Source organism: Mastomys coucha, unplaced genomic scaffold, assembly GCF_008632895.1.
Source record: "Mastomys coucha isolate ucsf_1 unplaced genomic scaffold, UCSF_Mcou_1 pScaffold14, whole genome shotgun sequence".
Taxonomy (NCBI): Eukaryota; Metazoa; Chordata; class Mammalia; order Rodentia; family Muridae; genus Mastomys; species Mastomys coucha.
In genome coordinates, this window is record NW_022196896.1 from 57,925,967 (window position 1) to 57,937,930 (window position 11,964).

Here is an 11,964-nt window from a genome sequence, read left to right on the forward strand (position 1 = left end):
AAAAAAAAAAAAAGAAAGTTTCATGGACAAAAGAGGTTTAAGAGAGGGAAGACTATCAATGTTTATTTATTTCATTTTCCAAGGGTTCTTTCTGGGTTATAGAGTTTATTGAAAAATGTCTAATCTTTCAATGATAGGTCATATATTAGAAAAAATCATAAATGGAAAAAATTCTAGTACTATTGTGAATAGTGTCAGAGTCTGAGAGTCTTTTCATTTCATATACTTCCAGGTTGCTATAGGAACAAACACTACAAATATTGAACAGATTTGTAAGTACATAGAAAAACAAGCAAACAAAAAGTGATTGACATGTGCCTGCATTCCTTCTCTGTCAGCTCAGATTTCAACTTAAAAGAGAAAGAAAAATTGTAATGAGGAGATATGTGGAAAGATAATCAATAAACATAGTGGACTGTCCACTTAATGACAAACTAGTAACAGGTAGAGATTCTTTTTAAGGAGGGATCATCAAAAATAAAATAATTAAAAGAGGCACTTCCTGGAGAAAGGTGACTTGAGATCACTTATTACAATGAAAAGAGAAAGAAATTGAAATAGACAGAACATTTTTCTAAAAGCTTTCATGAAAAATGAACTATTATATAATAATGTACAATGCAGATGTCAATAATAAGGAGCTAGGTAGTTTTTATTAGTGAATATTTGTTGAAAAATTATCTACTGTACTAAAGGTCACTCTTTCCATCAAATGACTGAGAATGATGGGGTCTGCGGGTAATTACAGAAAAGGAAGAAAGCCAGACAGGAAGTCTGCAAACAAGATAACTCATAGTTGCTTGGCTCATTCTTTCCCTTTAAGTCATATCTGTCAGCCATAGTAAAGATGTAGCTAACATACACACCATTTTGATTTATCTTCTCATTTATAGAACTTTACATAGTCACAACTTCCTTGTGTCTTAAGAATTTATCAGAAATCCATAGTTTCTTTCCTCTTGTCTTGGGGGAAAGTTTTCTTTTCTTTGTCTTGTGTTGCTGAATGGCGTTCATTTCCTAACTGCAGTTGACATCTGTTAAAATCAACCAGCAGTTCCCTACCTTGCAATTTGTTATGTTGCATTGACTCTTCTAATTGTAAATAGAGTCAAGTCCTTTATTCATCCAATGAATGAAAGAAAAGCACAAAGACTTCTCATAAATACATTCTAGAACAATTACTTTTTTTCTTTCACAAAATGTTTTGTCATTTTTCCTTTCTTTTTACTTTTTTTTTTAAAATTAATCATTCCATTTCTTTATATCTCAAATGATATCCCATTTCCAGGTTACCCCTCCACAAGCCCCCATCATACAACCTCTCTCTCCTCCATCCCCTTTACCTAGATGAGGGTGCTCCCCAGCCACCCGCTCTCTCCAGACCCGCCTCTCCTGCATCCCCCTATGCTAGGGTATCAAACCTTCACAGCACCAAGGGCTTCCCTTCCCATTGATGTCAGCCAAGACCATCCTCTGCTATATTCCTAGTCATCAGGGAAATGCAAATCAAAACAACCCTGAGATTCCACCTCACACCAGTCAGAATGGCTAAGATAAAAAACTTAGGTGACTGCAGATGCTGGTGTGGCTGTGGAGAAAGAGGAACACTCCTCCATTTCTGGTGCGACTGCAAGCTGATACAACCACTACGGAAATCAGTCTGGCAGTTCCTCATAAAATTGGAAATAGTTCTAACTGAAGATCCAGCTATACAATTCCTTGGCATATACCCAAAAGATGTTCCAACAAATAGTAAGGACAGAAGCTCCAGTATGTTCATAATAGCCTTATTTATAATAGCCAGAAGTTGGAAAGAATCTAGATGTCCTTCAACAGAGGAATGGATACAGAAAAGGTGGTTCATTTACACAATGGAATACTACTCAGCTCTTAAAAACAATGAATTTATGAAATTCTTAGGCAAATGGATGAATCTGGAGGATATCATCCAGAGAGGGGTAACCCAGACACAAAAGAACACACATGGTATGTACTCATTGATAAGTGGATATTAGCCCAAAACCTCACAATGCCCATGATACAACCCATAGACCATATGGAGCATAGGAGGAAGGAAGACCATGGTGTGGATGCTTCAGTCCTGCATTGAGGGAGAAAGAGGATGATCACAGGAGGTGGAAGGAGTGGGGAACTGGGAAAGAGAGAGTAGGGGGAGGAAATAAGGGAGGCAGTATCAGGTACTAGAGGGGACAGGGAAGAGGAACAGTGGACCAGGAAATCAAATATAAATATGTAGCAGGGGTGATGAGAAAATGGGGATAGCCACTGGAGAGTCCCAGATGCCAAGAGGATCCCAGTACCCAACCTGGATTATTTGAGCATAGAAGGGGAGATAGAACCCATTATTGTCTTTTTATACTGATATTTTTTCCTTTAAATTATCATTATTAGCTCTTTCAAAATCTATTGTGAATATCTTTAAAAGCAAAACAAATCCTAATTTCCCCCTTTATTTTTTTTGCTACTTCTTTTTAAAAATATCTTGCAATATATTTTGATCATATTCTCTACCCCCATTTTTCCTCCACTTCAGTCCACCTTACCTACCCAGTCAACTCTGTGTCCTTTTTGAAAAATACATTGAAGCCAATTTGTGATTTCCCAATATTCAAAGATATTTTCCAGTCTTCCTCTGGAAATTGGTGAACTTACCTTAGCTACCTCATAGAAGAATTTTCTTCTACATTCCCTGAAGCTAGTAATTGTCAATAGCTCCACTGCTTGAGGTGGGTTGTGTGTCCAACTCTTCTTCCCTCTGGGATTTAGTCCAGCTTGACTTTTATGCTTTGTTCATGCTGTTGTAACAACTGTGAGCTCATATAAATTGTTTCTGTATGCAGAAGATAATGTTTGCTTTTAGTCAACTACCACTGTAGGCTCAGTGTGTGCCCACTCATCCACAGTGATCCATGATAGGATGTAGTATAAACTTCCTGTCGATATGAGCAGTATGCAGTCTCTTATGTCTATATTTCCACCATGTTAATGATTACTATTGTTTACATTAATCATTATTTACTGCAAACAGAAGCCTCTCATGTGAAGAAATGAGATGCATTGCTATATGGGCTGAAAAATAAGTTACTGGGTTTTAACTTAATCCTATGCCTATTCATCTGAATTAATGATGATACAATCATGATCCTTTGAAAATCTTCATTTTCTTTGAGTTCTCATTAATTTATTTCTTCATATATCTACTATGGGTATCCATAGTAATATTAATTAAGAGAGCACAGAAAGTTATGGTTGTATATCAACAAACATATTTCTTACTCAAGGGTGGGTTAACAAAGGTTCAGCTAATTTAGATGGTGTTTAAACTAAGCTTGTCCCTGAATGTCATCCTCTTCTAATATGAAGAAACCTGACATATGTGATGACAAAAGAAGTGCAGATGGCTCAGAAAATGAGCAGCATGATGGAAGCTCTGCTCTCCCCTATGGCACTAATATTCCTGAGAGAGAGAAATGTATATATTTATACTCAACCTTACCTATGCCAAAACCACATTTCCCCTACTTATTGAAGACAGACTGCAAAGCAGTAAGACCACTCACCTCACTTGTTGCTATGATACTATAGAATCTTGGTAATGAGTTCTACTGAATCTTAGAATATGCTTCAGGCTTAAGCACTATCTATGTGTGAGGAGCTTAGGGGATTCAATGAATTTGTTGTAAAATGTAATCTGAAAAATCTGTAAAATTTTAATATGCATATAATATGCTTACTACTTTTCAAAATTCAAAGTTTATTTAATTAGGAAGGTTTACATGGGCCATAGCAGGCATCCAAAGATCAAAGGACAGCTGCCGTTCATCTGTTATCTTGTTCTAATATCTGTTTCAGGGGTTACATACAGATTTCCAGGTTTGTATGCAAGCACCTTTACTCACTGATCAATACAAAAAATCAATCCATCATCTTCGCTGATTATCATGTTATGTAAATTGATATTTTCAACTTTCTTCTTCAAAACCTCAGAGGAGACTAGATTTTCTATTTTAGACACCTAAATAATTGTTCCTAAATCCAAGAATCCCTTGCTCCAGACATACAGAAAATATGAAGGAATAGAAAGGAAATCCCTAAATTATGTGTGATTATGCAAAAGAGAAATACAAAGGGTCCCCAAGGTGAGATTTCCACTTTGGGGGGTTTCATTTCTTGGTCTCATGAGTGGTGTGATTTTCAACTATTTTTGATATACTAATGAAATCAAATTTCAGTCTATTTCTTTGCTGTCAAAGCACATAAAAAATTACATATAGAAAATATTTACTATTACCTTTTTGTTTGTTTGTTTGTTTGTTTTGTTTTGTTTTTTTTCGAGGCAGGGTTTCTCTGTATAGCTCTGTCTGTCCTGAAACTCACTCTGTAGACCAGGCTGGCCTTGAACTCAGAAATCTGCCTGCCTCTGCCTCCCAAGTGCTGGGATTAAAGGTGTGTACCACCACCGCCCGGCTTACTATTACCTTCTTAACTAGGTGTTCTCATAGAGAATTACAGTAACATCACCATGTATTCCATTGCTTAGACTTCATTCTTTGTTTACTGACAAAATCCATTATTTTTCTGGAAAGTAACATTTCTGTAGAACACATTATGCATACCCTGTTGAAAACTTCTGTGAGAGGCTTTTTTCTGTTTTAAGTGAAGGCTATCCACTGTTTGTGAAATGTTTCATTTAAAAAATCTGCTGTGAAGTTTCTGTGCCCCAGTGTAGGGGAATGCCAGGGCCAGAAAGTGGGAGAGGGCGGGGTGGCAGGCATGGGGAGGAGGGAGGCAACAGGGGTTTGTTTTTGTTTGTTTTTTTGTTTTTTGGAGGGGAAACTGGGAAAGGAGAAATTCGCATGTAAATAAAGAAAATATCTAAAATAAAAAAAAAATAAAAAAAAAAATAAAAAATCTGCTTTGAAAGCCTGAAATGCAACATTATGCTTCTATGGAGTTCTTTCTAAAATACTTTAACTTTCATTTTGGAGGAATTATGTACTAATTATTATGTCTAGTTTCTGCTGTGTTACCTTATCCACATTCTTTATATCTCCACACATTATCCTCACTCGTGAAATATCCATAAACTTCATAGACTTCATATCCATAAACTTCATAAGCTTTACAAAATAATTTTTCTCTAGGTGAGTTAGTCAAGTATGATATATCATATTTATCATAGGCCAAGAAAAGTACTTTAAAGGCCATTTATAAAAAGGATCTCTTTTAATGTATTTAATTATCTTAGTAGAAAAAATATTAGAAGTCACAAATGGCATACTTATATAATTTCAACCTGCCAAAACACCCTAAGTAGTAAGTTGCATTTATTGAAATAAGAAACAGACTAACTTCATATGTGAAAATGAGAAACTTTTGTTTGATCTAATAAATATTTATTCATGCTAGCCATTGTGTGGTATTCAGGGAATTAAATATGAAGAGGTGTCCTCTATCCCCCAGGAGTTCACAAGCAGATATGCCAATAGTTTTGACAGAACTTTGTGACATATAATAACATGTTAATAATCTGAGTCTCTAGAAGGAGCAACACTCACACAAGTGAGATATGAATGGGACAAGGAGAGGTAGTAGCATATGTGAAATAAATAACCTTTACCACTTAGTATGTTTTCATAAGTAGAAGTTATATGAGCATATCATTTATGTTTTCTAGTTCTGTATTTTTACTAAAATGAAAATCAGTGGGAGAATGGCAAGATGGGCTTAAAGTTTGAGGAGATGAATTCTCGGAAAATAGCAGTGGTGGCTCATGCCTTTACTCCCAGCACTTGGGAGGCAGAGGCAGGCAGATTTCTGAGTTCGAGGCCAGCCTGGTCTACAGAGTGAGTTCTAGGACAGCCAGGGCTATACAGAAAAACCCTGTCTCGAAAAACCAAAAATAAATAAATAAATAAATAAATAAATAAATAAATAAATGGAACATAATCAATGGAAAGTAATGCCCTGATTAAAGCAGTTACAGAATGGTTTGTAGATGCAGCAGATGTAGAGGAATTAGTCATGGGAATCTCTTCTGGGCTATAAGTCCTGATGGTTGCTGATGTTCAGTTGAGAAGAACACCCGACTTTAATAAACACCTGTTTATTTAATTATCATTAATGACACCAATGGCAATTTGTAACACATACACACAATTATATGTGTGAATATATATATATATATATATATATATATATATATAAAACATTATATATATTATATATAATTGTAAAGCATTCTATAAAGTATATATAATTATGACAAAATATACATAGCATATATAGTATTACTCTGTGAGAAGAGAACCCATCCAAGGAAACACCATTATTGAATACAACTGAATAGCAATTTTAGAAGTAATGTTTGTATTTGAAAATGTAAAGTCTTTGTGTGGTGGTTAAACATAAAATGCCAGTAAGACACCAAGCTGCTGTAGCCAGCTGTCATTTGAAATTCTACATTTGTATTTTGGGAAGTGAAATTCACCAGCACTGATATTGGGTGGAGAGAGGTAGAAAACTTTGACAATAAATGACGTGTCTATAAAGAACACACTGAAAGGAGAGTTGTTAAAATAAAGTGAAAGCAAGTACAGATGTTTAGTGATTGAAAAAAATAAAAGAATGCAGCAAAAAGAAAAATGTGAGAGATCAGAGAAACTAAGAGACTGTTTTTGGAAATAATAGTCTTAAGAATCCAGAACACACTGGGTTTTAAACTCTGCATAGAGGAGAAAGAGAAGTTTACCAAAGTGTAACAACCTTAATATATACTTATAGGGCCATGAAGCCAAAATTTGATTTTTATGTGATAGAGAGGTAGGGGTGTTTGTGTGTGTGTGTGTGTGTGTGTGTGTGTGTGTGTGTGTGTGTGTGTGTGTGTGTTGGGGAGGTACACATGTTAGTGCAGGGATGGTTATTGTTGTGAATATGTGAACATAATGTGTCTAGTGTTGAGACAAATACCCAAGAAAAAGTGATTTCAAAGAGGAAGGGTTATTTTGGATGACAGTTTCTAAATATCAATACTTGTTCCGTGACAATGGGACACATTTTGAGTCAGTACATCATGATGGACAGGAAGCAGTGGAGGCATCCTGATACTTGTTAAATATTCACCATTTATGTCATCCATCAGTAATGCTATGCTTTCCCGTAAAGTTTCAAATCAAATTAAACTTTATGATTACAAACTGTGCTTTCCTGCATAGATGAAAGTTTAGTTTGTATGTGTTTTGAGTACATGTGGATTTTGGTATTTTTTACATAGATTTACTTTTTTCTTAATGTGTGGTGTGTTCATAGATGTCTGTGGAGATCAGAAGAGGGTTATAGATCAGAGGGCTAGCATTATAAGCAACTGTGAGTTGGCTGATGTAAGCACTGGGAATAGAACTCAGGTCCTCCAAAAGAGCAATATGTATTTTTTAACCACTGAGCCATCTCTCTCAGATTTTGGTGTCTTAAAGTAATAGTGTATTAAGCATATTCTAGTCTGGGAATGTGTCAAATATGTCAGGTGGCATATTTCTACTGACATCATAAATTCAAAATTAAAATTCTGCCCAAAAATTGCATATGGAGAGCTGTCCAAATTATTTCTTTACATCAATGTAATGTCACTTGTCTGGCAACAGAAGTTGGAAAGACAATATTTGACTGAGAACCTGGTTAGTAAAAATGTAAATAATTGCAGTTAGGGTTTTCTGTAGAAGTTGGAGCCTAAACTCACTTCAATTTTGCTATCAAATCAAAGCCAAATATGTTCTCACTGCAAAAATATCACTTGCATTAGGCATTTAAAAATAACCAGCAGCAAATTCAAGGTGCCTTTGAGACATAATGTATAGCAGATAAATCTTTCATGATGTGTTAGCTGATAGAGTCTGATAGAAGTGAAACCATCTATTATAGTGAAGGGGGATTCAAACAGCCCACCAGGGCTACAGCTGATGACATACACAGGCACACATACATTGGTCACATTGTGGCAATTAGGATGAACTTCTGAGTCGGCTCTTCAGCATAACAGAGCTAATGCTCTTCAATATCACCTACAGAATCCCCTCAGTGTGGACAAGGGGGTAGCAACTTTGTCATACGTCTAAACTTTCAACCATGCTCAAGGCAGAGTAGAGAATCTCATTCTTCAAGGCCGACTTCAAGGAAGAAGGATATTGATTTATAGAAAATGACACTCAACATAAAGGATAATGATACATAGATTACAGATGCCACCGCAACATATGGAAGAGTTCTTGAATCAGCAAATGAGAAGGGTCAATAACGTGAAGAGGGAGAGTTAGATTTATTAGCTGGCTTTATTGCTTTGTGATTTATGAATCGATACAGATGGCAATGATGTAGCATCATATCCACAGAACGATGCAATAAAGATTATTAAAGCATCTAGAAATGCCTTTTAAGTTTTACCAGGAGCTGGACAGTTTTTGGAGTACAATTCTTTTTTAGAAAGAAGATGCACAGGCTTTTAAAAGAAACACAGATTGTATTTTCTCTAAACTTTTGCTTGTCTGAAGTGATTTTTATAGTGATCTCATTGCTTTTTTTCTTTTTGTTTTCTTTTTTTTCATGTAACTGTATCTATGACTGACAAGGGCAATGAGAAGACAAAATTCCACAGACAGGAATCAAGAGACAATATAAAAATATTTGTATTACTATATGGAATAGAAAACCTACATTAATGTTTTTCATTATCCTGATTATGGTTAATTATTACTGACTATTGTGAATTAACATGCTTGCCTATTTAAGGACTCCTATTTCTTTCCTGTATACTTCAACTATAGAACCAGCAAATTTCACCCTTTCAACATTTCAATATAAGCAGACACTGCTATGAATATACTGATGTTTGACGATTGAACAATTGAAGGTCATGTGCACTTTAATGTAACCTTGATATACTGCTTTGTGACAACTATATAGAAGCCCACATAACTTTAAGTTGACCATGTTGTCACTTACTAAGGCTAATTCATCTTTCCATTTATTCATTTTCAAAAATATATCACATTCTAAATTTACTTTCATATAGATGTATTTTAAAATAACAATGGCTACAAATTGATTGAAGTAACAAAGGCAAAACAGATTTCCACATCTGTATAAAAACATCAATAGCAACAAAACAGCAAATACAATTACTTGAAAATACCTATTTTCTACAACTATTTTAGAAAATAGTAAAGTCTATCTCCTTTATTTTATGAAATTCTGATTTATTGTAGCAGTTACTACATTTTTAGCTAGTGCACAATGGCATAGAAATCTATCCCAGTATTGTTCCAAAAGTTCCTTTTTATTTATGAATGTTAGTTTTGTTTTATTTCCTAAAAATAAACTACTGAAAATAATATGTACCTGTGTACAATGTTCCCTACCTCTTTTTAGAGACATTATACTCCCTCAGCTCTTTCTTTTATCAAACTTGTGAGTAATCATGTCCATCTCCAATATCCTGTTGCCCGAGGCTGTAAAAAATTGTCTATGCATCAGCTTAGCACACATTCAATTATATTTTCTCAGTTGTGCAGCTTAAGATTGTGATTTGTGAACTGTCAGGTCCATTCACTCTCTTGTCAAAATACCTTTTGACTATATTATATACAGTCCAACCATCTGTCACAATGACAATTCTAACACATGCTATTTCCTTTAGATAGTCTGCATTGTTAAAATTGGACACAATGCTCTGTTTCCTTTCCTACCAAAATCAAATCTTTTTCCCTTTGATCACAAACTGAAGGTTTCCACTCTGGAGCATTTTCTATTATGCTATACTGTTTATTATGTTGAAACATTTACAGCCTAGTTGACAACATTTTACCTTCTCCCAAAATCTATAATTTATTTTATTTGTGCATCATATATTACTCTGGAAACTATGTAATGTTTGAATGAGCTTGCTGCATTCTCTGGGTGTTAGACTCTAGGAAATAATCTTCATAAGATCATTCTTTTCCAAATGACATCTGTTTCCAGCAGAGAAGCCTCGTATATAAGTCTTTGGATATAAAAGAACCAAGCTCAGACTATCAATATACAAACAAAGTCCATTGTTTCCATGTGTCCATGCACAAGCCAAGTGGGTTTCTACAAACCAGTCTTAAGAATTTCAACTTTTGAGAGGAAGCTCCATTCCCAGGCGCTCCAACACGCACAGGATCAGAGGTGAGGAGGACACAACATCTGTCCCAACACCAGGAGTAACTGAGACCAGCAGAACCCAGGCACACAGAAACTCTACCAGCACAGTGGTTTGGGCTGCTTTCGGTCTGTCTGGGCCAACTAGTGCCCTGAGCAGAACTTGGGCACAAATTCTGCTGTCATTCCCAAAACACCCAGAGGAAGCTCCGCTCTCAGGTGCTATAACAGGCCCAGGGTCACAGGATCCCAGAATCACAGGATCACAGAGACAGCTTGACTCTGTGGAGTTCTGACACAATCAGGATCACAGGAAGGACAGGCTCCAGTCAGATTTAGCAAGGGCAGGTAGCACTAGAGATAACCAGATAATGCAGGGCAAGCATAAGAATATAAGCAACACAAACCAAGATTACTTGCCATCATCAGATCCCAATACTCCCACTATTGCAAGCCACACCAATACACACCATCACACCAGAAAAGCAAGAGTCAGCTATATAAAATCACTTCTTATGATGATGATACAGGACTTTAAGAAAGACATAAATAGCACCCTCAAAGAAATACAGGAGAACACAGGTAAACAGCTAGAAGTCCTTCAAGAGGAAACGCAAAAATCCCTTAAAGAACTACAGGAAAACACAATCAAACAGGTGAAGGAAATGAGCAAAACCATTTAGAATCTAAAAGTTTAAATAGAAACAACAATAAAGAAATCAGAAAGAGAGACAAACCTGGAGATAGAAAACCTAGGAAAGAAATCAGGAGTCATAGATGCAAGCATCACCAACAGAATATAAGAGATAGAAGAGAGAATCTCAGGGGTAGAAGACACCATAGAAAACATTGACACAACAGTCAAAGAAAATGCAAAAAGCAAAAAGTTCCTAACTCAAAACATCCAGGAAATCCAGGATGCAATGAGAAGACTAAACCTAAGGTTAATATGTATAGACGAAAGTGAAGACTCTCAAGGTAATAGGCCTGTAAATATCTTCAACAAAATTATAGAAGAAAACTTCCCTAACCTAAAGAAAGAGATGCTCATGAACATACAGGAAGCCTACATAACTCCAAATAGACTGGACCAGAAAAGAAATTCCTCCTGTCACATAATAATAAAAACACCAAATGTACTAAACAAAGAAAGAATTTTAAAAGCAGTAAGGGGAAAAAGTCAAGTAACATATAAAGGCAGGCCTATTAGCATTACACCAGACTTCTCACCAGAGACTATGAAAGCTAGAAGATCCTGGGTAGCTGTCATACAGACCCTAAGAGAACACAAGTGCCAGCCCAGGCTACTATACCCAGCAAAACTCTCAATTACCTTAGGTGGAGAAAATAAGGTATTCCATGACAAAAAATTTGCACAATAACTTTCCACAAATCCAGCCTTACAAAGGATAATAGATGGAAAACATCAACATAAGGACAAAAACTACACCCTAGAAGAAGCAAAAAAGTAATCCTTCAACAAATCCACACAAACCTAATTCCACCTCTTAACAACAAAAACTACAGGAAGTAACAATTATTTTTTTCTTACTATCTTAATATGAAAATTAATATTACCAACATATCCTAGGCAAATGAAATCTAAAAATATGAGGAATCAGAAATTTATTGACTGTCACCCAATGGTCTCTCTAATTTGGTAATTGGAGAAATAGGTCCAATATTATACAATCCATATATACATTCAGCTTGTTTGTTTATGAAAATGTCTTGCTGTGTACAACATAAGGGTCTTGAAATCTTGCTTCC